Below are 26988 nucleotides of genomic sequence, written 5' to 3' on the forward strand. Positions count from 1 at the left end.
CGTTGTTCTTGGGACGTGGGGTACTGATTCCACAAAACAGTAAAACAGGCACAATAAGATCAACGACTAACACATGAGCAGCTATTCTTGCCAATTATTTGGAGTTGAGAAAAAGAAAGAAAGAAAGAAAGAAAGAAAGAAAGAAAGAAAGAAAGCAAGCAAGCAAGCAAGCAAGCAGTGCCTGGAAAGTAGAGTCAGCTGACCTTGAACAGAGCCAGTGTATGTCTAACTCAGATTTGTGTGGCTTGGATAAGCCACTTTCTCTTTGTGAACTTCACTTTATTCAACTGGCAATAAAAATGATCTCCTGAGGGCTCATGGGAAAGGAAACACCATCGATGGCAGAGGCTTTAAAACACCTCCATAGATGTTAGGATGCTCATAAAATCTCCCCAGAGAGGGAGAAAAATTCCATTGTCCATGGGAAGGAGGGAGACTCTCTTCATTTCTATTAGACGTGGGAGAACACTTCTTACCAGAGCTTTAACCTGTACAGTATCAAAATGCTGTAAAGTCATATTTTGTTACAGGCATGACATGGTCTCATCATGAAAGGGGCACCACTACAGGTTGACACTATCACACAGATGGCCCTTTCTTCACCAACCATCAAGAACGTTCTATTATGAGAAAATAGAAAGAGTTCTTTAGAGATGAAAAAATATGCAAGGAAATGTTTTCATTTTTAAGTTGGAAAATATGAGACCATTTAAGCATCACAAGACTATTTGGTTTTAAACTATAACTGTCTCTTCCCTCCTGACTCAACTTAAAATCTGATTAACACAATGAGAAGTGTCTTTGTGCCTCTCAAGTTCTGATTTTCTGGTAGAGACAAGGGAACCCTCCCCCTTCAGTAAAGGCACTCAAACCTTTTCTCTTACAAGCCACATCTATTTCTAGCTCAGAGATGTTCAGTTTTTTTCTCTGTTCCTGGGCTGCACTTGCTTAATTCCTTAGCCTCTACAAATTAAGTTTTGTCTGAGATTTATGATCTATTAGTTACCCACTCCCACGGTGATTGTGATAAAATACCCCAAGGAAAAAAGCTTAAAGGAAAACCAGTTGGCTTATGACTCACAATCCCAGAGGGATAGAGTCAATGGTGTTACAGACGTGGCAGAAAAGGAACACTGGGGGCAGGGGGTGGTAGGAATGGGATTCTGGTTGCTATCATTTCATCTATACACAGGAAGCAGAAAGAAAATGAGAAACAAGAACAGACTATAAAACCTCAAAGCCAGTGCTCAGCGCTATACTTCCTCTAGCAAGGCTTCACTTCCTAAATGTTTCAGTTGTGTCCCTTTGTAGTCTCACACTGTAGTGGTGTGAAGGAGAAATGCCATTGTAGTTGTGTATATTGGGATACATACTTGTTCCTCAATGGATGGTGCTGTTGAGAAGGTTATAGAACATCCATTGCTGACGTGTCTGGCCTAAGTTTGGAACCTGAGAATTGAGTCTTTGCCAAGCATAAACTCCACTTATGCTCAAAGTGGGAACAGACTTCTGATTAAATGGACCTTGAGCTGAACTGCTCATCGTTTACAGAGAAGTAATGCTAACATTTTTCAGTTGTTTTAAAACCCAGTGAGAACTTCTGAACAGAAACCAAACCTATATTTTTGAAAACCACTGACCCGGAATAAAATGAGAGCATTGGAATATTTTCTGTAATAAATTTGAACCAAATTGATATTTTGCTAGATCCAAGTCCCTAGTTAAGATAAAGTGTGTGGTCATGTACCATAACAGAGTTAAGTAGCCCACCCAGAGATTAAATATGTGGCCTTTCTCTCATTAGTACTATATATTATAAGTAAAACAACGGTCATGTCATGACTTCTACAGAGCACTTCACTATGAAAGGAGAGAGGGGAATGATTTTATATGAGGGGAGAAGGAGCAGAGTTTGAATCTAAGACGTTTCTGTTATTCACTCATGGTGAATACCCTCATAGTGAGGGAGTCTGGACCAGTGTTTTCCTTTGGACTTTGTATGACAAAGAAGGGGAAGATTCAAAACCAAAACTTCAACTGTATATATTCATTAATTTGAGGACTTCTTACTTTGGGAATAATAACTATTGTTGGTATTATTGACTGCCAAGTGCTAATAGACTACTGAAACTTTTGATGTTAAAACCATTTCCAAGTAGCAGATAATTGTTTTAAATGGACAGGACATAGGTGTTTGTGTATGTTTTCTCTTTAATAATACACACACTATTTCCATTCTTTCTCCTGGCCCTCTGGGTTTCTCTCCTGTCCTCTTCCCCCATACCTGACCCTGCCCCCCTTTTCTCTTCCCCTACCCATCCCTCCCTCAGGTCCTTCCTCTCTGAATGAAAATATGCATCCCTGTCAGAGCTGTCAGAGACTCCCAGGACTCAATGGGGATGACCTTATCCAAAATACCCAAGCATAAGGAGACAGAACCTGAAGACACCTCCTCCAGCAGATAGAAAGGGTCCCCAGTGGAGGGATGAGGTCACCAAACTACTTTCAAAATTTTGACTCAGATTTTTTCCTGTCTAAAAGAAATGCAGGAGAGAAAAGATCTGAGTGTATGGTCGTCAGCTGACATTCATCCTAAAGCCAGGTTCAGAACTAAATGTTTTAGTTAGGAGAGAAGACAGAGGTGCTGGTAGGTCAACAAAAGGATGGACTGGGTATTAGGACTATCTTGTACCTCACTGGTACAAATTGGCATAATTATGCTCTAATGGTATTTTGAGAGAAAAGTTTCCTTTTAACAGGAAGGGTGATGTGTAGGAGGAGCTAAGGTGGGAGGAGTACTGAGAGGAAGAAAAGGAGTAAGAAGAGGAGAAGAAGAAGGAGAGGAGAAGCTAGGTGATGAGAGAGAGATAGAGGGGGGAGACAGGGAAGCAGATGTTCATGAATCTCCACCAGTCAAAGATAGTAGATATATCTAGGTTGGGTAGTGGATTACACCTCTGATTGAACAATACCAAACTTATAAAGCCTATGATTAACATTTTTTAAAAAAATGTATAAATGCAAAAAGGAAAAGGGGGCATGGGATAGGGGTTTTCTAAGCGGGGGAAAGGGGAAAGGGGATGGCATCTGAAGTGTAAATGAAAGATCTAATAAAAAAAAATCTAAAAAAAAAAAAAAAAAAGAAAAGAAATGCAGGGACAAAAGTGGAGCAGAGACTGAAGGAAACGCTTTCTAGTGACTGGCCCAACTTGGGACCCATTCCATGGGCAGTGGGCACCAAACCCTGACACTATTATTGAATCAATTTTCTGCTTGCAGACAGCAGCTGACCACGGCTGTCCTCCGAGAGGCTCTATCAGCAGCTGACTGAGACAGATGCAGATACTTATAGTCAACCATCAGACTGAGGATAGGGATCCCTATGTAAGTAAGAGTTATGGAGAGGATTGAAGGAGTTGAAGGGAATTGCAACCCCATAAGGAGACCAACAGTATTAACTAACCCAGACACCTGGGAGCTCCCAGAGACTGAGCAACCAACCAAAGGGCACACATGGGCTGTTCTGAGGCTCCTGGCACTTATGTAGCAGAGGACTGCTTTGTGTGGCCACAGTGGGAAAGGATTTGCCTAATCCTGTAGAGACTTGATGCCTCAGAGAAGGAGGATTCTGGAAGTGATGAAGTGGGGGAAGGGTGGGTGGGAAAGAACCCTCTCAAAGGCAAAAGGGAGGGGAGATAAGGTGAAGAAATCTTGAAGAGGGGACTGGGAAGGGGAACAACATTTGTAAATAAATAAAACAGTTAAAAAATTAAAAAATAAAAATAAATAAAACTATAGTTTTACTACAATTTAAAAAATAACACATGCTCTGTTAGACTGTTTTGCAAAAGGTGTCCCCAAGAGGCTTGAAAAAATGACAGCTGTTTGGTAATAATAAATTATTTTTATCTAATCCTGAATCCTCCTGTGCTAACAGCATCATAAGAGACTGACTTGATAATTTTTATTGTTATCCCAATATGACATGAATCTAGACAGTAACTTTATAAAACTTTCCCCTTGTCTTCACATGTTCAGATGTGTTGCCTTCCCAGCCTTACAGTTTCATGCTTCATTTCCAAGAACAGCATCCTGTATCACACAGAGTCACAAGAAGGCAACATCACAGTTGCTTTAGTCAATGCCCACGAGAGGCATGATTCCAGCAGTTCTTCAAGTCTACTGCGTTATGCGTAGGATATAGGCACACCTACCTCTTCTTTCTGCCCATCTGAAGGCCCACAATTATTCTAAGAGGGGAGAGGGCATCTTGTGTCAATTGTGAAGGGTTGCATATTTCCCTTCTGCTTAGGAGTCGTGCTTTTGTACATCTTGGTGTATGCCCGATCTCCCTCTGCAGGGAAACCAGGAGCTCAGGGGTCAATTTTGCCACAAACAGAAGGAAATATAGAGACTTAGATTAGAGAAATTAAGCATCTTTTCCCGTATGTATAGCCACACATCCTCCCTGGAAACCCCCAGCCATTCCTCCTCCATGTTCCTTCAGAAAAGAGCAGGCCTCCCAGGAATATCAACAGAACATGGTATAACAAGATATGAAAAGACTAGACCCAGATCCGAATACCAAGGTTGTGTGAGGCAACTCAGAAGGAAGAAAGGGGGCCCACGAGCAGGTGAAACAGTCAGACTCAACCCCATTCCCACTGATAGGAGTTCTACAAAACTCCAAGCGAAATAACCATAACATGTATGCAGAGGAGCTAGTGACGATCCATTCAGGTTCTATGATTGATGATTCAGTCTTTGTGAGCTGCTGTGAGTCCTGATTAGTTGGTTTAGTGGGACATGTTTTCCTGGTGTCCCACAATCCTTCTTCAACCCCCTCTACTGCAGGGCTGTCTGAGATCAGCCCAATGTTTGGCTCTGGGTCTCTGCATCTGCTCCCATCCGTTGTGGAAGGAAGCCTCTCTAATGATTGGGCTAGAATCTATGAATATAGCAGAATGTCATCACAAATTATTTCTTTGATTCTTTTGGGAAGGGGCATTTGTGCTTTCTTCTATCCTAGATCTCTGGTTCCAGCTTCTGGTCCCTGGCCATCCAGGCAGTGTTGGCCATGGACTCTCTCTTGTGGCGTGGGTCTCAAGTTAAACTAGTCATTGGTTAATTGACTTCTAAGGTGAAAACATTGAGAAAATTTTATTTAAATGTCTAGTTTAGAAGTTTAAAACTTGAAATATAAAAGCCCCAAATTATTTTGCATTCTAATGGTATGTCATAAATGTTTATTATTTCATTGATGCCACTTTTTCTAAGAACCCAAACCTGTTTGGCTATATGACTTTCATTTTCTTCTTGTTCCTTCTTAAATTTCTATTTATTTGCAAGCATTGGGTAGTAGCATCCCCTTGACTTTTAGCAGATTAGCACATCATTCCATTCTTGTTCTTCCTCTTCTTCCTTCCTCTCTTCATTCCTTGTCTCCCAACTTCCTCTCCTCCCCTCCCCTCCCCTTCCCTCCCCTCCTCTCTCCTCCCCTCCTCCTCTCCTCTCTTTCCTTTGCCTCCCATTCCCTCCTCTCTTCTCTCCTTCCCTCCCCTCCCCTCTCCTCCCCTCCTCCTCTCCTCTCTTTCCTTTGCCTCCCATTCCCTCCTCTCTTCTCTCCTTCCCTCACCTCCTGTCTCCTCTTCTCTCCTCTCCTTGTCTCCCAACTTCCTCTCCTCTCTTCACTCTTCTCTCTTCCCGCCCCCTCATTCTCAATAGAGATGCATGGAAAAATCAGAGACAAAGTGCTCAAGTTTCTGATCCACAGGAGTCACACCTCTGGCATTATACCCTTCCCCTCAGCAGCTCACACCTGCACACAGGCTGCTATCTGACCTGTGCCTTCACTTGCAGATTAGCATGAAGAAAATTAAAAATGTTGTCCTCCTTTGTGGTCACCTTTGGAACTGACAGCAGACACTCACTTTACTGCAGACAAACTTCTTTGAACTTACACAGATTGTCTCCATTAAATTTATTTTTGAATGAATTCTCTCTTATCATCTTATTTAATAATAACTGTAACAAACATATACACAGTGACACGGTTGTCAGTCCTCACATATGTGACCATGTACACATTTGCATACACGCATAGAAACATATGGAATGTCTTGATCACATTGGAACTTCCCATTATCTGATTTCTTGCTAATTGGGCAAAGGTGGGAAAGATGTAAATCCTCTTCTTTTAACTCCCATTCTAAGGTTCTGTCCATTCTTAGACTGTAAGTTCTAAAATCAGTTTTTAGAAGCAGCATCAGTAAAAACATAAAAGAATGTGCAGTTACACAAATCCACTAAAATGTGTAGACAAACCTACAAAGCTAAGTATTATTTATAATATACTTACTAAATTTACAATGAAATTTTCTTTTGAAATGTAAATGCTCTCTCTCTAGTTTATATTTTGTAACCAAAAGCTACGTTTTCTTTTTTTTTCTTTTTTTTTAAAAATAAGGGCCGGGCGGTGGTGGCGCACGCCTTTAATCCCAGCACTTGGGAGGCAGAGGCAGGCGGATTTCTAAGTTCAAGGCCAGCCTGGTCTACAGAATGAGTTCCAGGACAGCCAAGGCTATACAGAGAAACCCTGTCTCAAAAATAACCAAAAAAAAAAAAAAAATAATAAGGGCAATTCATATTTGTATTCTTATCAATTTCACAAACCAAAAGTGAATTGCAGGTTAATATAATTATAAAAGGATTTAGAAGAAAAACCAAAGCATATTGATTTTTTGTGATTGTACCTACTATTCTTAACCTTTGTGTTGGAAATTCTTCCATCTGCTAAAGATTCTTTATAATTGTCCCATTTTATTATGGAATCTTTATGCAGGAATTAGCTGCATAAGTTATTTTACCCCGAAGTGGGGTGGTAAGAGCCTGTTATCCTTTACAAGAGGTGGTTGCAGCTGCCACCAGCACCAGGCAGTGTTCAAATATGAATGGCATCCCTCTTTCCCCAAAGCTGCAATTCAGCCTCAAAATCTTCTGTTTTCATATAACACTTCAAGGAGTTACCAGAAAGCTGGTGGCCTGGATGCTCAGCTCTCAAAGCATGGTTTGAAGGGGGCAACAACCCCCAGAGGCTGCCAGACACTTATGTCCTCAGTAGTTCACCTCTGGCTGATGATGCTTGAGTATTTCAAAATGGGTGGTAGAAAGCTAGATAATAAATATATCATTCAATACTTGATTACAGGGCAACATTGGCATGCATTGAAATTGTATGTATGTTTCTGATTAGGTGCAATTGTCAGGTGTGGATTAAAACCTTTACACGTGAATTTCTACTAAATATATTTCTTCATTTAAACTATTTTTCTTCATTTGTTTTTAATTATGTTTAATTATGTTTATGTTGGTATGTGCACATAAGTGTCTATGGAAACCAGAAGAGTGCACTGAATCCCTGGGAGCTGGAGTTACAGGTGGATCCTGGGAACTGAACCCTAGTCCTCTCCAGAATGCTGTAACTGGTTGAGTCATCTCTCAAGCTCTTTAATTAGCATCCTTATTTTAAAAAGGTTCACAGACCACCCAGATGTGCACGAAAGTTTGAGAAGCACTTGGTGACATATTTATTCTATTTTAGACCCTCTTTTAACAACGCATCAGTGGAGGATGCTGTGGAGAGGTAACTCGACAGTTAATAGCACTTGTTGCTCTTGAGGAGAGCCTGAGTTTGGTTACCCGAACACAGATGGCAGTTCCCAACCATCTGTACCTCCAGCTCTAGGAAATGACACCCTTTACTGAACTTTGAGGGCACTAGAGAAGTGTGTGGTGTACATGTATACAAGAAGGGAGAACATTCAAACACATAAAATAGAAATAAATAAGTGTTTAAAATTATGTCAGTTGGGGATAAGAGGATCTGTTCTCTTGGATGGGATGTGGAGGTAGACCCTTCCCAGGAATCCCATGGTGTCTCTGTTTAAGTTTGATAAAAAAAAAAAAAAAAAAGAAAGAAAACAAGAAAGAGTTGTTCTTTGTGCCTCTTTCCTGGATCTCTTTAGCCTAGGCCTCAGAGCTGGTATGGAGGAAGCCATGATGCCTGCTATCTGGGCAGTTGGGGCTTCCTTTGTTCTGTTCAGAAACACTAATGTTTAAAATCACAAACATCTTCAAAACAAGGAATTCTGGTACAAGATAAAATATGATCTAAACTTAGCTCCAAATGGGATTAAAGCTGGGGTGTTTCTTCTCAAGCCGTCAGTTTGTTTATGTGATGTGTGGTATCACCTTCAAAGAGAAAAGTATTTCTGGCCCAGCACCGCCAGCTCCCATGACATGCCTCTGGCGGGTAGGATACCCTAGGTCCTGTTTTGTTTGTATGGTGTAAGCTTCGTGTGTGAAGAAACACAGCAGAATGCAACCCTGGTATTTTCCATTAACTTACAAAGTCAAATGGCCTAAGAACTTTTTCAGATCCATTTCCTCTTCCAACCAATTTATAAAATTGTAAACAGAAGTGTGAGCTAATGGTATCTTCTTATAAATTCTGGAAACTTTCTGAATGGGAAAGATCTTCAAAACCCAATCACTATCTGGGCAGACTTCACTTAGGACAAGGGCTTACTAAGTAATCCACCAGGAAGTTGACAAAATTTAAGTCTAAGGAAATGAGAAGGCAAAGTATATAACAATGCTTGCCACCAAGCCTGATTACCTCAGTTTGTTAGCTAGATCTCTAAGACCCACATTCTGGAGTGGGGGATGGAGGATACAACACATGATACAATGCCTGCAAGCTGTCTTCTGATTTTGTGATATAACATTACCACCCTTACTTTCCTAGAGCTGGAAAGATGACTCATTGGTTAAGAGGGCTGGCTGGTCTTACAGGGATCCAAGTTTGAGTTCCAGTGCCCATAGGATGGTTCACAGTCCTCTACAACTTCAGTTCTATAACTCCAGTTCCTGGGGACTTAAAACCAACTTCCCTGTAGATATCAGGCACATACACAGCGAAGGCAAAACATTCATATTCATAATAAAAATAAACCAATCTTTAAAGAAGCATTTTGTCAATAACTGACTATGTAGTAATCATTTCTCCACATAGGAGAACACGTTCAGGTGTTTTCAAAATTCTTTGCCATGTGTGCAGGGGCAAATGAACATGGTGTGGCCACCTCCAGTTGGGTGTCTTGCAAAGATTAGGGCACCTGACCAGTAATATTAATGGCCAAGTCCTTTGTTTCCATTGGTCCTCACTCTCCCTGACACAATGCCATTAAGTCCATCAGAAGCATGTGTCAACTGACCTGAAAACTTCTTTTTCAGCTTGGTTTGGTTTAGGGAATGGGAACTTTGTACCCTGCATTTCATTAGCGACTTACAGTTGGAAAGCAAATTGGTTAGATCCCAGCCAGCTCATTAGCAAGCAAGAACATGACTGAAATTAACTGCTTTGTTTCCAGACAGCATGTCTGGGTAAGGTATGCAAACAACAGACCCAGAGAAGAAATCTCAAAACTCTAGTTCTTTTCTCATTCACAACACTGGGATGCTTTCAATATGGTTTTAGATGTCCAAAGTGGAAAGCAATAGCACACATACAACTTAATTCTTGTTTCCAAGGAATACAGTACAAATACCATAAACATCTCTAGGTGATATTAAGATGTATCATAACCAGTTTGATAAGTAAGCATTTTAATCATCTCCTTGTCTTGAGATTTCTGGTTGCAAACTGCCAACTTGAATTTCTTGACTGACATCTAAGGGTAATGGGAATCAGAAGAACACATCTTCTTCTTTATGTATGTAATGACCAAGGAGCTCATTCATGAGCACTTTTGTGCCAGCATAAGGAGACTGCAGAAAATGCTTGGTCACAGTTTATGGCTCCTTGTCTGTAGTGCTCAAACAGATCTCTAGGTGAAACATGTCATGTAAGGTCATCACACTGGTCAGTATAGGGCAGTCCCCTGTGTGAAGAATCCAGAGCATGTCTAGAAGACGCTATCTCACAGTGGGCACCCTGGTTGTCTGGTACTTAATGGCCACAGCAGTAATGGGGGATAATTCACAAGGCTCTCTTTCAATGAAGATCAATCGATGGCTGTCAAGGGAGGGGGAATCAGTTTTATTCAGAGACGAGCTTTCTGATAGGCTATCCGATCAATTCACAAGTGGTCAGCCCAAAACAACAGAGAGAGGGAGATGTTGGGGGGGATGAGGGAGGAGTGGAAATGACATAAACATGGGACTCATAGATAAATTCTCAAAAGTAAAACATACGAAAGTTTAATGTATTGTGTGAAAATTATGTGCTTGTCAATTTCTATGGAAACAGAACGGAATAGAATATACAAGCATTCATCTAAATTGAATTTACTCGTTGTCGATTCAAACATCACTGAAGAATCAAAACTTACTAATGCATAATGTGTTTCCCATTTAAACTTCTCATGTCTTATACTTCTCTATATGAAGAAATGAGATAAGCCAGCATTTTCTGTTGTTCCCGCCACTGATATGTACAAATATCCTTCAATACTAATGGACTTTCAGACTCACTCAGCCCTTAATGATTCCCATAAGCCAATTAAGAGAAACAAATGTAGATTATTTTAGTCAAGAATAAATTATAAACTCATCTACCATAATGATGCTGTTACATCACTGGAAATAAAATATTCTATGCCCAGTAATTATAAAGTAACAGAAATCATGCCCCCTAATCAAGATGGACCTAAAATAAACAAAAATTAGATAAATAAGATGAAATACAAAAGGCAGGTGATTGTGAATTTGGCTTGTATGTTTTTTCTCAATTTAGGGTTGATAGGTTTTGCACATGTAGATGACATTTGTGGTAAGGTAATTTAATTTTATTTGTCTCAAGTCTCCATGGCTGCATCCAAAGTATACTTATCACATACATCTGGAAAGCTAAGAGATCAGAGGAAGCATCTCATGATGTCCAAAGATGTTCCCATTTCTGGGAAAATGCAAGGCAATCTCTCCCTAATGGTTTGTAATTAAAATCATTCAGGTAATTATGCCTAATGAATAATTCGTCTCTCTATCTTAAGACATCTTGAGTGAGTCAGAATGGAACATCTATGTTGTAGATGATCATCTCTCTATCCAATGTGTCCTTTCCCTCCCTCCTCTCTAAAAGAAAGTTTCATAATTGAAAGGATAGAGACTTTCCCCTTTGAGTTAAGACACAGAGATGTAGTTAATAGAGGTTCTGTCTGGTCAGTCAGTCAGGAGCCAGACCGTGTCTGTTAGATCACTTCCCCTTATATGACTCTTAGACATACCTCTTTGCCTACTAACGTGTGCATTCTGGGTCTTTACATATGGACTGTGATTCTCTGAGCATGCCTTTGAGTACTGGTTCTTTCCTGATGACCCCACTTCTTTCATTACTACTTTAAAACATGAGGATACATCACCCACCAGAGAACACATTTTTTATATGAAACCCAACAGAAAGAAAATGGACAAGAGATAGAGAGCAAGTGCTGGTCTGTTTAATCCTACTGGATAATCTCACTAAGGTTCTGGTGGATTTCTTTGAGGTTGACATCGACCCTTGACTGTGCTGACATTCTTGCCAATGCCTCTGGCCTTTTCAAATGCAAGCACTGTGCTTCTCTCATCAAAAGAAGAGGCTTTCTGGAGGGGCCTCAACTGTCTTTTTCCAAAACTTTGAACCCCAGATGTTCTTGTGGGCCATGCTGTTCTCTGAAGTCAAACTCACACTGGTACTTTCCCGGTGCTGGATAGTGGCCAGCATCTAGCTTGACTCATGTGGTGAAGTTCACTGCTTTGTGATTTATAAAATGTCCCCAGTAAAAGTCAGTAAAATAAAGTAATCTGTTCCTTATTTACCCTACCCAGTGGAAAAGAAACAGCATAATTCATTTCTAAGAATGCTTAATTTTATGTGTGTGATGATAATTACTTAAACACTTGCTTAGATTTTTTCCCAGCAGCTCTCTTCCCTTCAGAAAAGTCATCACATCAGCCCCTTCTCACAGTCACAAAGGCTATTTTCTGCTGCTAATGCCTGGAGGCCATTTAATTACGAGGCATGCAGAAGACATTTGAAAGCTGATTCTGTTTTTCTTGATGCTTTCCAAGAAAATGCAAAAAAAAAAAAAAAAAAAAAAAAGAAAGAAAGAAAAAGAATCATGTCTAAATTAATATTAGAAATTCGGGTTTGGTTAATGAAAAAAAGAGAAATCTGTGTTTACTTTTCTCCCAATCTTCACCTATAAATAACTGAATTTTTTTTATAAGGAGAGTTATAGATCAATTCATGGAATATTAGGATTTTTATACATCATTGGGAGATACTAAGTGTTCTTAGGCTTCCAGATTCTATGCTAGGCACCCATTGGGGGCAGATAATTTGGATCAAGGCAAAGGCAGCAAATGAGATTCTCTGTACCTCCATTGGCCTTCTCTGTGCATAGCCCAGTTCCTTTGTGTGGGGGAATGCACAGCCACTAAACCCTTGAGTGTGAACTTGACCACCAACCTAAGATAAACCAGAACTTTTAAAAACTTTAATTATAAGCAATTATTAACTCTTCTGTGTCACATTGTTTTATATGTAACCAAAATGCCCCACATTTTTTATGGGGGGGCATGTGAAGAAATCTAGGAAGAGGAAAAGAAAACCATGTGCTTATTTATACTTGGGATGGCAGACCTCGGTGGCTAGTAGGGTGCCTCGTAACTTAAGAAATGCCCGAAACAGTGGTTTTCAAGTGATTTCCTACCATATGGACATTTGTTGTCATCCAGCAAATGTCACTATTTGCAGTTGCTGCTAGCATCTCGTGTATGGAGACCAGGAATCACTCTAGATATCATATAATAGACAGGAAAGCCTCCCCTGAAACAAGACCTGTCCAGGCCCAAATGCCAATGATACCACCAAAAAGCCTCTACCTTATAGGACAAAAGTATAATAGTGCCAAAGATTGGTTTTATGAGCAAGGTAAATGTTGAGATTTTGTTAGCTAACCCTTCCCCCAAATGATCCCATCATGACTAACAAAGGCTGCGGTATTAAATGGAGCTATTGTCTATCAACATAAGGAAAGGTGAGGGAAATGTAGTGGAGCCCCATGTGGACTATCCAGCAGAGAAACAAAGAAAACTTGTCACTGACAAAAGTGTGGATGAACCTAGAGGACACTGTGTCAATTGTCCCTAAGAAAGATACTGTAAAGTTTCAGTCATTGCAGAATTGAAAAAGAAAGCCAAGAAATAACTCACAGAAGTAAAGATGGGAAGTAGTAGATGCCATGTGGGGAAGATATATTGAAAAGATGTTGTTCAAAGAGAACCAACCAAACAGAAAAATGCCACAGATATTCTGGTTCAAGAGACTCACTCTGAGATTAGCACCAAAGTCAGAACTTCATATCTGTACTAAGCCTTTGAGGTCATTGTCAAAGTGCTAGAGTAGAGAAACATGCGTCACAGAAGGATCCATTCATGTGAAGAAGCCCACTTTGAATACATAGGGAGCTTTATATTGCATCTCCTGATGAGTCTAGTGTTGAGTCTTCACTACTGAATTACATTTAGACTTAAAGAGCTTGCTGTTTGCTGTGGCTCTATATTGTCCACAGGTCTTCAACTCTCTGTAGCCTCTGTACAGTTGGAGAAGTGGAAACTCATGTCTGTTAAGTTTACCAACAACCAAAATTAACACCTGTCAGTTCTCCAACACTGAGAGCCAATATCTCCACCTGTCAGTTTTCCCTCAGTCTCTCCAATTACAGGTTATTAGTGTGCTCTTCGCCTTATAAAGGGACTAGGTCAGCACAAGGGATAAACATCATGGTGCATCAGATAATACATTCCTTTGGCACCACAACACCCTTTCTCCTGCCACAAAATTTGTATTTGGTACCTGAAGTGTAATCAATGCAACTGTTGGTGTCACAGATCAGAGAGAATTGTTCTCTGGCTTTGTCAATGCTGAGAACATCTGTAAAGTCAAACAGCACTTCAGCCCTTTAAAAAAATGGGCATAAAGAACTACTTCATGGAGGTCTACACTCCATCAACTCTCAAACATAATAAGTCTGTTCTTAGGAAAATTTAAAGAGACTCTCTCACTTTCAATGAACTAGTGCATGTATCAAGGAACAAGCTGCCTAGCCAATGGTCTAATATCTAATGTTATGGAACATGCATTGTGAGGCCTCTAGCCAGATATAGACCAGCTACAGAAGGAGCTGGAGGAGTTTCACTCAGTCTTAGAGGAAACCATTGAAGTTGAAAAAGTAGAGAAAGAGGAGGAGTAGGAGGAGGGGGGAGGAAATAAGTCTGGATCATGCCCAAAGTTCTACTAGAAAAAGTTGCCTGGTAGATGTTAGGATAGTCAGGATGAAATAAGAGCTCCAGCCAAAGAATTGAAGATGACCTTAGACCCTTCTCACTTGAAAATAAAAGAAGACCTATCTTGTCCAGAAGGGTTTGTTTGCATTTTAGCTGTGAACCCTGAGCATTTATCAAGCAACAAAGTGTACCCAAAGCATTTGTATGAGAGTCAGATCAGGTGGGAACTACATTTGATCTGGGTAGCCAAAAGCATTACTGTGAAATTTCTGTGTGGTGGTTGGTATGAATGGGATATTTAATAATGATCTATTATGCTCTCTATTTAATATTTAATAATTATCTATTATGACTTTGATTTTAAAGGTTCCATTCTTAAATTTTCTCTTCTTTAAAAAGGAAATGAAACTATTTTTGCCATAGGAAGTATTCAATTTTTGACATTAAGAAAGCCAATTCTCACTACATTTTTATTAATAATAAAATAGAAAATATTAGCTAACATCCATTCCTTAATCTTCCATGGCCACATTACTAATTAAAATCTCCTAAACATACAGACTTTAAAATGAGGATTATTTATTGGCTAATAGAATGAAGCTTCTTAAAACTGTCTGACTGCACATTTATTACTTCCCACCACAAAAGCTAAATATAGCATTTCCTTTCTGCTATAGGAAAAAGTAAGGGATATTTCAGACCACACAGGAAGAATAATTTTTGCTGTGGTTTTAAAGGTATATTCCCACATTTAATGATAAAAACAGAAATCAGTTTTAAGAAATATTTTCCATATGTGTCCAAAATGGAAAGGACAACATTCTTATTAGAGAAAACGCAGTAGTTGCTAGTGTCTGAAGTTTCCAGGTGATCCATCCTCAAGTGTATCTGGACTCACATATGAACTTTCACAAAAAGTACACACACTGAGCATCCCAGACATTCAATATTATTTTCATATGGGCAGTTTTCTAAAACACAATGCATTCCAATATTTAAGAACTGCTGTCTTCATGGCTTCAGCAGACAGAGCTACTAGATTCCTCCCAAGGGATGGAAAGAAAGTGATCAAAAGTACAGGTGTCTAGCATCTATGTGTTCTCCAACACTGTGAATAACCCAGGAAGAAACTCTAAAACAATCATGGCCTGGGCATCTCACTGAACATTGTGAATGGCATTCCGAAGGGGTGAAGTATCAAAGAGAGACCAGATGTCCAGTGCATGGCTGTTCCTAGTTGGTGATAATCAGCTGTCTGCTGTAGAGCTTGGGTTATATCTAGGTCAGCAAGTCTATAGAGTTTGACTGTGGATCTCGGTACCACTCTCAAGACAATCCCTTTTAGGGAGGAGAAGAGCATCAGTATGTACCCTTCAACATATCTCCTCTACTGTCATTATTAAGGAACAGAGTTACAAAGCATAGGTTCAGGGAAAGTAATACATTGCATGATTGTTTATTATAAGTGAATGTTATTTTTGTGCTTACATAACTGAAATATTAAATGATTCTCCTGGTTTTATCCAGCTTTCTTATTTGTTTTAACGCTCAAGGTGTAATAGAAGGAATGCAAAAACAATCCTTTGCAGAAGAATTTTTTTTTTTAAAAAAAAAATCTTTCACGGAAGTCTAAAGTATAGAAGTAAAGTTATATTAAAAGAAATAAGGGACAGGTGGTCTGAAAGCAGCTCAAAGCTGTGAACATCTAAGAGCTGTTTCAGAGTGTGGTCTGGATGCCACCCAGAAGCCCACAGTGTGAAAAAAGGAAATAAATGGTTTGCAAACAAGTGCTATGGGCTGGTGGGTTTTGGTTAAAGATGCTTAGGCACTTATCCACTCTCCCATGAAATGATTCTAGGAGATCTCAAGATGTGAGAAATGATATGTTATTTTTATGTTGAAGCAACTGCTGATTTATTAGAGAGTATAGGTTGGGACAATGACCACCCATGTTTTCTTCTTCATCTTCTCTTCCAGACATATTTTGCATTTATATCCTGCTTCTCCAGTGAAGTAGACTGTCCTTTTGTAAATACCCTCATGACTATATACAACCTTTATATGAAATTATTTCTCTCACCTCCTTAGAAATTCTTATAGATATCAAATGATAAAATTGCATGAAATCTACTTAGGGAGGTTGGATTTCTTGTCAGTAAATAAAACACAGAATTCTTCACAGTCAAGTCTCATTGCTGGTTAGTATAGAGCATTTGAATTTTCTTCTGTGACAGGTAGTTAAAAAAAACATAACTGCTATTATGTAAGTTCAACTAAGGCAAAGATTCATCTGAAGTTTGGTCAGTTTGATATTTGGCTACTGGTCAACTTAGATTAAACCATAGTTATCGCTGAAATGTTCACTTGTGTAACTCATCCTACTAAAGAATGTTGGTCTCTCCCATGCCACACAAGTAGAGCTGGCTGGACTCTCCAACAAGTGGGTGTGCTCTGGGGGTAACATGAGCAGAGTCAAGAAGGAAGATAAGAGCTCTGCTAGGGAATGTGCCACAGGAACAAAGGCATGCGTTCTCAGAACACCTTCTCTGAACACCTGATTGGGAGCTGAATTATTGAACATTTGTGACATGGTGAGTTTTGAAGCATCTTAGACACATTTTTTTAAAAAATGCATTCTAAATATTCTTTGTCTCGTTAAAATATCATTGTCACATTAAACATATTCCAATAATGTATCTGATTATTTCTGAATAACAAATCTTTAGAATGGAAGCAAAATTAAATTTTCTCTATAATTGAATCTAAATCTAGGACTAGATATTCAAACATAGGTACACTGTCAAGGATTAAAGTCATTAAACTTTCCAGTTTTCCTTCAAGGTGTATTTTAAACTACTAAATTGCTTTATGGGTATGAGATTCATCCTTATTATTGCATGAAATAATGTCTTTATCCTCGAACTGTGCATACACCACAATTTATTTGTCAATTCTACAATGATCTACACTGTAATGTTTCCAATTTAGGGTTGTGATTGAGAATGTGATTATAAACACTCTTAATTTGCATTTTAGTGGCCATGTTCATGCACTTAGGTTTGGATTGTGCCTTGTGAGAAGCACAAAGAAGCTTTATGTTTGTCTTCAGCAGATAATCCAGCCTCATAAAATGCTTTCAGCTATATGCAAGGTGTACATGAATAAAAGATTCAAGCACAAGGTTTCCATCCAGTGTGATTCCACTTCATCTCAGGCTCAAAGCCACACACAACTAAGCACGTGGCAGAAGTCAGTGAACTAGAACTAGTGACCTCGAGGTTATCATCACCAAGAATGGGGCTATGGGTAGTCCTGGGCTAGTTCATAGCTTGAGTATTTCTAGAACATTCTCCGTGCATATTTTACCCCAATGAAACTCTATTTAAAGTATTTTGTTTTGTGAGCTACCTTACTAGGAAAGAAATTCTAAGGAAGATGCTCACTCCCAGAGCTCTTTACTATCAGGAGGACAGTTGAGGGCACACGTTACATATTAGAGTCTTTCTTGTGCTCATGCCATGGGTCTCCTTCTCTTTATTGCATTGCTTGTATACAATGTATGTGTATCCATGTTTGCACATGTGCATACATGTATGCGTGAGCATAGGAGGGAATGAGGTAATATATCTCCAGCCAACATATTTTTCTGATGCTAGGCTAACACATCCAATTATTTCAGTTCTCCTCATGTCCAGCCACCCTTCTGACTGATGTCCTCTGCCTACAGACACTGCCCTGAGAGTGACCTTCATGAATTTGCGTTCTAATTGGTACAGGCTGTTCTAATGGTTGACGGGGTTTAAGTGTTCCTGTTACATCCGCTCTCATTCTTCTGTCGGGCCATTCTTAGTAACAGAGACAGCCCTGTTCACACTTTGTATTGCCTGCTCCTTTCCCTTTATTTTTCAGTTGGACCAACTGTTCAGTGTGTTGGGCTGCTGTTGACATGCTTGCTATTTCAATCCTTCTGAGCTTCTGCGAAAGAATTACTAATTAAAATGAGAAACAAATGGACAGAAAAAAAGCAAAGGAGATGGAATACAAATGTAGGCCGGGTTGGGGGGGGAGGGGGGAGAGAAAATTCTCTTTCTTTGGAAGTGAAGTTTCAATTAATTTACTGAGAGAAGCCACAGTAGAAAATTAAGCTGGTCATGCCACAGAGGGAGATTGTGGTGAGCTGAGTCAATTCTCTTAGTAAGCTGCAGGTTGGAACAACATTAAATTGTAATGTTTTGGTTGGAAAATGCCAAGGGAAACTAAGCTATAAACAGTCCACATAACAAAGGAAATAGACAAGAATCTAGGCATCTTGCTAAAGATTTAACTGGAGATGAAAAGGAAAGCCACACTTTTCTGTGTGAATTCAAAAGATGGTGCCTCTCACCTGCTCACACTGAACAGTGGGAATTCAGCTCTGGGTTTTAACCCCATTGACTTCTGTGGTCACCGTCCACTTGATCTCCCCAATATCCACACAGTTTTTCAAGCATTCACCTTAAATGGATTTCTTACTTTGATTCTCACAACCAAAAATGGCTTGCACTCGAACTGACCATGGCTGGGCAAACAAAACCTAAAACCAGACACTTGGGGGAAAAATATATTTGTTCACTACAGCTAGAAGTAGGACTTGTTTTCCAGTTCTGGGATAACAGATTTGTAATAATTCCTCATTTTCTATCTAGGGATCAGACGTGCTTCTCAGGAGTAGAAGATGGAGAATTTGATGGCAAACTCTGTGTGTCGACTCTTCCTGAGTTTTCCTCATAGTCACCCTTGACCTACTGTAAAAGGGCAGTAAGTGCCCATTAGGTGATGTCACCTAAAAATGGACTCAGTAGCAACTAAGAAGTTTATGGAAGAAAAATTCAAAACTGTCTACAATCTGAATATCATCAATTTATTCTGAGCTACAAAATTTGTCAGAAGTTTGCCAAAAGCACTAGATTCTGGTGCTGAAGATAATGTCAAACTATGGTTCGAAATGGGAATGGAGACACACATAGAGGTGAGCCAGGGATCTCTGATTTTATGTCTTCTTCTCTCACCCAGCAGTGCACTTCCTGCTAAGTGCTCCTGTGTACAGTCATGATGAGATGTTAACCTTGGCTTAAATTCACTAGATCTGTGCTGTCCAACATGGTAGTCATTAGCCACATGTGGCTTCATAAATTTAAATTAAATTAAACTAGAATCCAGTTCTTCATTGGCACTAGCCATGTTTTATGCTCAGCAGTCAGGTGTGCCTAGTGCCAACCATATTGGATAGTACAAAATGATGATTTTTTTAAAATTATTTTTTTTTACCAGGAAGTTTTATTAAAAAGTTCTCATCTAGAAGAAATTCATTTCTGAGGAAAACTCCTAGCTGCCCTAGTCCAACCTACTGTGTTTCATTTCTGCCCCAGGACAGATGACTTAAGCACAATTACCAGAGTGTGAAATGGTTTGAGATTGTAGTTCAGTCCTGGGTAGACTATGAAATGACTGACACTGCTAATTAGCACAGTGTGACTTCAACAGTGGCATCAGGCAGCAGCTTCAGAAGCACAAGGTGTGGGTAGACAGACATGTGAAAGCTATTTTCAGGACTGAAAAATAGAAGTTGACTGTGTTACTCAGCCACCAACAGGGGCGCAAAGAGAACTAACTAAATAAATTAGTGTGATCCGAGGAGAGGCTACACTGCCTCATTCATATCTGAATCTAAGAGACCCAGAGACTTAGAGGGGTGCTCCTGGGAGTTGGCCATGGGAATTGATACTGACCAACTAAGGTGTTGTCAGTCACCCACCAAATGGGCATCTTGCTCTCTCCATCTAGAAAGCCTCTGGTCTGTTGTATCTGCTTTCTAATGTTTTAAGGGATGCTTTCTCCTCTGATCTTCACTATTGTATAGGAGACAGCATTAGCAAGGGGAGTGGTGGGAGGTCTATCTAGCATGTGTTCCAGGAAGAGTGAGGTCTATGCCTTTAAAGTTTGTGCCAGATGGAGGTATAACTGAGCCATCAGGAGAAGGATTCTCAAGTTGCTGAGCTTGGTACAGTCACCCTACTTCTAAACTACTGACAAGATGCCACCTTGGATAGTTACTCTTACATTGGAGTGAGGGGACTTGAGTGGTGTATGGGATAGTTGGAGCACCTTGAACGAAGCTCTTTAGGAGCTGTGTGTGAACATGAGAAAGTGTATGTATTAGGAATCAGTCATGAATTATGCACGGAAGATGACTTTCTGGTTGGGTTATCTCCAGATTTGTGGAAACATCTTTTCTCCATCTGGTACATCTTCTGGTTTTATACAACTTAACGTCAAATTTCTGGCCCATTTCCTTACAGCAGAAGCAAACACTTATTCCAAGGCTTCTGTCAACCTTTGTCCTAAGGCCAGAGCTCATCAATCTAGGGATGAGCAACCTGACCTTGGGAATGATATATATGTGTATGTATATGTGTATGTATACATGTATGTATATGTGTATGTGTAGGTGTATGTGTGCATGCATACATATGTGTGTGTGCTCACGAGTGTTCACGTGTGTGTCTATGTACATATATCAAGCATCTAGTCCTGACAATCCTTCGAAGAAACAACAAAACATCAGATTAGAAGCCAAGAAACACAAGCTCCACTCCCAGTTACCCAGCACATTCAGTCTGAGACAAAGTTACTTTATATCTCCGCTCCAGACCTAAGTTTCTTCCCATGTGAAAGTGAAGGGTATGCTACTAAAATAGCATAATTTTCCAGTGTGTGTTTTATGCATGTTAATGAGCTCCCTGTGAAGGGAAGGAAAACTTTATCGTTCCAAGCTGAGTTCCCAACGTTTCTATGCTGTAAAACTTGGGAGAACATTCAACATAATCATGTGCTTTGTGAACCTTCTAGAAAGGCATAAGTATGCAGTACTTCTACTTCTTTAAGTTCTTTGATCTTAGACCCTTGCCTTCATCACGACTCTCACTGCATTCCAGAGAGCCCAATCTCAGAAACTGTGTGAGAGAAATCTCTAAGCCTCACTTAGAGAGAACATCGAAGTGTGGGCCTCTCGTGAACACAGCTGCTGGATTCCGGCAGAGTTCAGAGACAGAGGGACGGGAAGTCACTTTTGGGTTGCACTTACACCTGTTTGAAAACAACCCCTTGTCTCCCTTGGAAATCTCACGAGGCTCCCCGAGAGGCACTGCTAGCACAGGGTCAAGTGGGCAGCTTGACTGGATTTTTGTTGAGATCAGGCAAGTGTTCTGGCATTGAGCAGAGCCAGAGAGAACGTGCGTTCCCGGGCCTCTCTGCCATTAGCCACGCAGCAGCTGCAGCCCATGACTGAGCTGTTCTTCGGCAGACATCTAGTAACACAGTGGAGGAAAAGCCGAGGGCCCAGAGACTCCCTTTCAGGATCTGAAGGACAGTAATCTGCCGCCTTGTCTTTAACCAGAGGCATCCTACATTGTGTCCCCAGAGTTCCAGAATTTGAGACAATTGGGTGGCCACCTCATCTGGCTATACTGTGTGTGGCTTTACTGATGTCTTTCACATTTTCACCTGTAAGAAACTCATTATCAGTGTATCACCAGTGTACCTGCAAAGATCTATTAGGTAGGAGAGTCTCCTTCATTTTGGTTTAAATGTAGGTATCAGGGCAGGCACTGTGGCTCCGTGAGTACAGGTGACCTTTCCGAAGGTGAGTTTGATTCCTGAGACCCAACAAGGTGAAAGAGAACTAAGACTCACCATGTTGTCTGACCTTCTCAGGCGCACTGTGGCATGTCCCATTCCTTAAATAAAGAAATGCAATAAAAAAGATTTAAAAGGTAAGTTAAGAGTTGACTTCCTAAGGCTTTCATCTGCTGGTTTAGGTCTGCGTTCTGGGGTCATACCAATGAGCTTATCCCTGTCATGTGACAGCCCTCGTAACCGGAGGACTCTAAAAAGATGAAGATCTAATAAAATAGTACTTCAGCCTGCTTTGAGCATGTTCCCGGCATGATAGACAGTAGAATTTGATGTGCAGTGTGTAGAGACTCTGTGTGCCATCCCTTCTATCAAAGTCAGTGTCCACAGGTCTTCCTTCGGATACTGGTTGACAATAATTTTTTTTTTTTAATTCTATAGAACTGAGAAATGCCCTTCGTGTAACATACTGTTTCTGTTAGTACTGGAGCGAGTATTCACGCTGACATTGACCCATCAGGCCCAAATCCCCAAATGCATGGGCAGCAGCTGCAGTCAGAGCCTCGACCGGCAATGAGATTTTATGTGACAAAAGACATACAAGGGGCTCTGCAATGGCTGCAGGCAAAGGACCAGAGAGATTAACGTTGGCGCACTGTCTGATCTGGGGCTGATGTGAACACAGATATCAGTTACAGTGAATTCTATGAGGTATGTGCAGCCTTAGCTTAGGAACATAATACTTAGATCCTGGTGCTATTTCTCTTAAGTGTACAATGTGGCTGACATGAGCTTCTCTCAGTGGGAGAGATTTTGATAGGTGATTCACCATAAAGTCGCTGGGGGTGTGGCGGGGAGTAAATTGCTTTAAAATATCTTATCTACAGAAACTAGATCTCCACTTATCAAATACTTTGGGAATTTCCCATGGTCACTGTAAGTCCCAACTGACTAGATTATATCTCATTTTAATTGCCAATAGTTACTTTGAAAAGATGATTATTTGATTGGCACAAGCTTGAAGGCCTCAAATACTATTCAAGTGACAAATGTGATGCATCTAGAGTCCTGGGGTTAACACTTTGTGATTTCTGCTGTCGAAATGAAAATTGGGTATAATCTAAGTTGCTCCTGAGGAAATCTTAGGCCAAATGATTCTTTTCCTGTATCAAACAGTTGAAGATATTTTCTCCATGAAATACTTTGTTTTATCTTGGAGAGGAAAGCTTTTGTTATTTGTGTTAAATAATGTGCCTCGGATCACTTGCCTTGATTGAGATCATCTTTTTTTGTATTTATTGGAGGTAACTGGCAGGTCATTATGGTGGACAAGTCACAAATGCTCTAAAAGGTACTTTAAAAAAAAACAATGGTTACATTTTGAATTTTTTTCCTCGTAGATTGAATTTTGTTTGGCTTATTTGTTGACTTTGGGACTGAACACATCATCTAAAATTACTGAGCTTGATCTGGAAACATGTTAGCATATGTACAGATGCAGAGAAACGTGTGTCTAAAGGTACTTTCTTCATTTCCTGGGGAAATGTTCCATCCAATGCAGGGATACAATGAATTCCTAATGTATACATACCCAATCTTTCCCTCCCTCCTCCTTCTCTCCCTTCTTCCTTCCCTTTCCCTCCCTCTCTAGTTCCCCCCTTCCTCCTTTTCTCCCTTCCTTGGAATTTTCTGATAGGCACCAGGTGTCTGAAGCAGAGATAACTGTTCATGGATTATCCTAGCAGTGGTTTCCTGCCTCTCCAGGAAACAGTTCCTAACTAGGAGAGAAGATCTGGGATAAGAGGACTCCACGTTTGCACAGGTATCTCTGGAGAGTGGGCCCATTATTTCCCATTGTTCCAGAAACAGAAAGTCCTTCATTTCGGAATGTAAGCAGATCTTCCCTGTGGACCTGATGAGAAAAGATGGTATTTTTTACTTTAGTAACCCAGCAAGTGGCTGCAAGCCAGATAGCCTCCGAGATTCTTCTCCTACATACTCTCTCTAACTTCACTGAATCCTTGTTCAACTAAGACAGGTAGTGTTTTCCCTCAGAGCCTAAGCCATGCAGAAGCATGCTGACATTCACAGATTTCTATACATCCAACCAGGGTCTCCCAAACTCTTTGCTTGTAGTTCATCTACACATTTGCGTGCTCGCAGCACAGGGAGGAACAGAGGATCTCACTGTCTGCTGGACAGTCACAGTGGGAAGCTTATATCCCACCTTTGATAAAAGCTTCAGAAAGCTTTGAAATGTTCACGTTGTTATTAGATTCTTCCTCATAATAGACATAAGCCAAATTCTGTGTGATTTCAACTTATTTATTGGTTAGAACAAACTAAAATAATTAAATTCTACTTCTAGGGATTTTTAAAAATTAATAATCTATCAAATTGTTTTAGTACAACCTATTTCCTAAACATATCACCATCTGATATATATATAATCTAGCTTATCAACAAACCACCTGATTTTTTTTAAATCTTCCAGACCTATTTTTTAAATCTGACTTGATATTTCATTACACTCAAATTGGTTTTTCAAAGCGATCATTCATCTACATGTAGATATTTAATAAGCTATTTATAATAATAAAATACTACTGTTGCAAAATGAGAAAAATATTATTCAGAATTTTTATTCTGTAAAGCTGCCCTTGCAGTTAGATACATAACTGGAAGAATGCCTTCTATTTTCCCACCAGTCCATATACTAAATTGTCATGGAAGGTGGTTGAATTTTTAGCCAAATATTACTACTCAAAAAAACTGGACAAAACTATTATTTTAGAAAAGAAAGCTGTGTTACATTTACTCATGGTAAAAAGTACATACACTTTTAAGCACTTGAATTTATTTTCCCTATACTTGATCTTATGTTTTTGATAGAAACTCTTTTAAGTTAAATTTGAATCTAATTTTCTACACACAATAGAAGTATAAGATGCATATAAGATAAACTTAATAGGAAAATTGACTGGTTCTATGGTACTACAGAAATACTTTATATGTAATGCTTTCCCAGTACCATATAGATTTTTTTTTTTTCTTTTTCAGTGCTGGTGATAAAGTCCAGGGCCTCACACATGGTAGACAAGTGCTCTACCACTGAGCTATATCCCTGACCCTTAGCATATGGATGGATGGATAGATAGATAGATAGATAGATAGACTGACTTAGAGTTTATTCAATAACAAATATTGTTGAAGTACTTCTACATTCAGCACACTTTGTAAAGATGTTTTGAGATTATAATTTCATTATTTCCCACCTTCTTTCTACAGCCAAACTTTCCTGTGTATCCCTTCCTTTTTCTCAAATTCGTGAACTTTATCTTTAATTGGAGAGAGAGAGAGAGAGAGAGAGAGAGAGAGAGAGAGAGAGAGAGAGAGAGAGAGAGAAATAAGGATTAAGGAAGGGTAGAGCGTGCAGAACTATTAGACCCAGTTAAAGTGGTCCCGTAAAGAGTCATCCAAATGCTGACCTTTGGTTCCAGCAACATGTCTGCTTGAAATTACAGAGAGCTTTTGGGGAACTTTTGTAGAAACTTGGTTCAATGTTGATACTGCTTTTGTAGTCTGAAATCCTTTGTTTTTCTTTAATTTTCACTTTTATCTCCCTTCTCAGCAAATTCCCCATTCAAAGAGGCAGACAACGTGGAAAAAAATCTAAGGTCTCCACTTGATCGGAATTCTTAACAATTTTTAAGTGGCCACAAATCACATTAGAGAAGGAAAATCTCAACCCAACAGCCCAAACCCAAGAATGTGTGAAAATATGGCAACTTGGAATTAAAGAGAGGAGAGCCCAGATGGTAGGCTGTTTGTATTTAGCCACGACGACATGAATTTGATTCAGAAATGCTTTTCTCTTTTCATCCTGCTTTGCTCCCCTCACCCCTAGCAGCAGTAAAGCCCATGTGCTGTATTAACTACTCAGGGAACACAAGCTTGTTTGAACATTTTCTTGAAGAAGCCAATGAAGACAAACAGACCTTGAAGGAATATTACACATTGTATTCTGACTTCAGAGAATGTTATTTGTAGTCTTTCTTTGCTATAGTCATTATAAGCTAATTAAAGATAGCTTTGTTTTCAAACACTGTGGGTCAAGTTCTTTGAAATATACTCCTTCATGGGAAAATGACCCCTGATAATGTCTATGTATTTGCCTCTAGTGGCTCTGGCCAAGGCTTCACCTCTTAGGTACATCAGTGCTCTCTCAGAGCCCCTGCTCTCTCAGAGTACCTTTATTGACTATATTTGTCTACCTTAAAATCTCTTGCTTGTGATATTTATTATCCATTCCTGGACTTGTTCAATAATCATATATTTCTTTATGACTTCAATGCATGTGTTCCTTAGACAAGAATGTTTCCTAACAAAATTCTATGAGTTTTACCTGGAGACTCTTTATCTTGACTCTATGTACTCCATTTCTGCTTCTTTCTCTGCCTCTAAATGTCTAAAGAAAATTGTTTAAGTTGGAAGAGCCTTGCTATGTTCAGATTCTAAAGGGATTCTATCCACACCACTCAGCCATTCTCTTAGCCCAATTCCCTCATCGTTATATTTTCAATCTTTGAATCTCTTAAATCCTCATGTCTTTGCTTCAATTAAGTGGTATTTATCCACTGAATCTCAGGTCATTTTTCTCGTCTTTCTACAAAAGTCCTTCTTTCTGACCTCTTCTCAAGTGTCAGGAAAAAGAACACTATTTCCTGCTTGAGCCCCATCCTTCCTTATCCTTCCCAATCTGTTCCCATCTTTTTTAATCCTAAATTCTACTACTATCTTCCCTCTGCCGCTTCTTTCTCTACCACTTACAAATGCTAAAATATTACCTATAAAATGTCATAAACTCCTAAACTTCATGTCACCTACCAGCCACTGCCTGAAGACTGATTTCCTTCTGTTCAAACATTTGAATGGTCTACACTGTTTCTGCCTCAGCCTCCCTTTTTTAAATATAACTTTTAAGAT

At 39.7% G+C, this 26988-nt stretch overlaps 1 long non-coding RNA gene across 1 annotated transcript; it reads left to right on the forward strand.

Annotated features, from left to right (window-relative positions):
* The first annotated feature begins 22385 nt into the window (after positions 1-22385).
* On the forward strand, positions 22386-26081 carry LOC143443733 (uncharacterized). Its single transcript, XR_013112952.1, has 4 exons — positions 22386-22713; positions 23403-23521; positions 23654-23824; positions 25634-26081. It is a non-coding gene; the product is annotated as an uncharacterized LOC143443733 (long non-coding RNA).
* The last annotated feature ends 907 nt before the right edge of the window (positions 26082-26988 follow it).

Source organism: Arvicanthis niloticus, chromosome 10 (assembly GCF_011762505.2).
Source record: "Arvicanthis niloticus isolate mArvNil1 chromosome 10, mArvNil1.pat.X, whole genome shotgun sequence".
Classification (NCBI taxonomy): domain Eukaryota; kingdom Metazoa; phylum Chordata; class Mammalia; order Rodentia; family Muridae; genus Arvicanthis; species Arvicanthis niloticus.